Source organism: Triticum aestivum, chromosome 3D (assembly GCF_018294505.1).
Source record: "Triticum aestivum cultivar Chinese Spring chromosome 3D, IWGSC CS RefSeq v2.1, whole genome shotgun sequence".
Taxonomy (NCBI): domain Eukaryota; kingdom Viridiplantae; phylum Streptophyta; class Magnoliopsida; order Poales; family Poaceae; genus Triticum; species Triticum aestivum.
The window spans coordinates 485,986,247-485,988,335 of NC_057802.1; positions in this window are offsets into that span (position 1 = coordinate 485,986,247).

Here is a 2,089-nt window from a genome sequence, read left to right on the forward strand (position 1 = left end):
GTGCCGGCGATCTCCTTCGTTTGCTCCTGCGACAGTACGTCGAAGAGAGGTTTGGAGCGCGCCCGGAGCGGAGCCGCCGATGTCCCTCGTCTGCTCCTGCGACAGTACGTCCAAGAGAGCTTCGGAGCGTCAGGAGGCCATGGTTGAAGTGGTGCCGACAGAAGGAAGGGACCGGAGGAGAATAAGTGTGGGTCTTTGGCTACGGCTGGGAGCTGGGGCTCAAGTTAATATAGCGGGTGAATGGCAATGAGCCGCGGCAGACGGATGGACAACTGGTGCCGGAGTAGGTTCGTCGGGCGTGAATGCGGACGCTGCTTCAGTGACTTAACTGCAGATGCGTTTGGGTTACTGACATGTGGGCCCAACGGGCATCTGGCCCGCATGTCAGTGACACACCAATTGCACCTGCAGTTAAGTCCGGTGAATGCGGCATTGACATTCTGGAGAGACGGTGACCGTTTCAGGCGGGAAGCGCGCGCTAGCGATGGAAGGGGTTTCGGTGTGCAGTGGCACTAAGATCGGTCGCTCACGATAGTACATACTCCGTACCATACTACCATAGTACCCTCTCTAGCTTAGGCTGTTTTATAGATTGTCGTTGTGATGGACGATATACATGAGCAAGGTGGTCCGAGTATGACCGTTGGTGTTGAGCCAGGTGAATACATGCTCAGCGTTCGCGTAGGCCTCCATCAAACGTCTAAACAGTAATGTCAGGCACCACCGGGGCGCACAGGTGATGGGCTCGCCGTTTGCGTTGCGCCATGAGTAGGACTTTGATTTAGAGGGCGACGTGCATGCATTAGCATGCTTTGACAGCGTGAGCGTGAGTGTCTGACGCGAAGTATTTCATTTTCATTTGGCTGAAGAGGGTGCATTGCAGCGACGAGTCCGTGGTCTGATTCCCCACATACGCATAATTTTGGTTTTTACAGTATTTCTTTCTCCATTGACAGGTAGGCCCGCGTAGATAGATAAAGAACACGAGCTGATGAGGCGCATGCGGACTGTTTGACTGGTCAACCAGACAAATACAGAGCTATACGCTGAGCCAGTGACCGTATAATCACCATATCTCGTATACAATGATCAAAGTGAGCTATCAAGACAAGTTCGATGACCGCCAATGCATTTTACTCGGTAATAAATGACCAGGATTGAAGGGGAATCCAAATTTGCTTCGTCTTCTGTCCTTGAGCTCTTGACAAACCAATGCACTATACGGTTGTCCAGCCACTCCACCCCAGAGCTCTCACCAAGCGTCGTTCATGCCACCACGCCGCACACTAACCGGTAAGGCAGCGATGGTATCCCGCCGCGCCGAGTTCCTCGCCGCCCACGACCGCACACAAAATGGTAGGGAAGCGATGGCATCCCGCCGTGCCGAGTTCATCGCCGCTCGCGACCTCACAACTATGTGGGAGGAATTTGAAGATGCCAAGGTCGAATGGGCGGTAGGGCAAGAGGCGGCCAAAGCCGCACAGAGGGAGCGAAAAAGTCAGAAAGCACTCAAGAAAAGAGAGGCCCGCCGCCGCAATAAAGAAAAGGACGCATGCGCTGCTGCAGAGAGGTCGGCGGAGATCCAAGCACGGTGGGGTGTCGCCGACAAAGCCGGGAAGGAGAACGACGACGTCTGGCCAGCATGTGAGAAGTAGTAGTACTAGTAGTTAGTGTGTGTGTCTGTGTCTGAGTACGAGCATGTACCAATACTACTAGTTACTACTGTAGTTTTTAGAGCAAATTACCAGTACATTAGCCTAGACTAAATGGAAAAATTCCTATCCTAAGCATCAAATGGCATCTCTTTCTCTATAGGAATTGAGATGCATGTCATCTCACTTCCTATGATTTTCATATTCCTATCCTATGAACGAAAAGAGGCCTCTGTTGGAGTAACTACTGTAGCTAGCAGTACTGCTGGTACAGTAGTTTTCTTCAAGAAGCGGAATTCAACGAAGTCATGATGGTTCCTTCGTCCGAGCAACTTCAAAGTGGGAAGTGGGCCTGTGATTTGACGGCTCATTAGTCATTGTTACTGCGGTGCGACGACCTGGGTGACTCTCCCTTGGAGTTCTGCGTGCATGGAAAG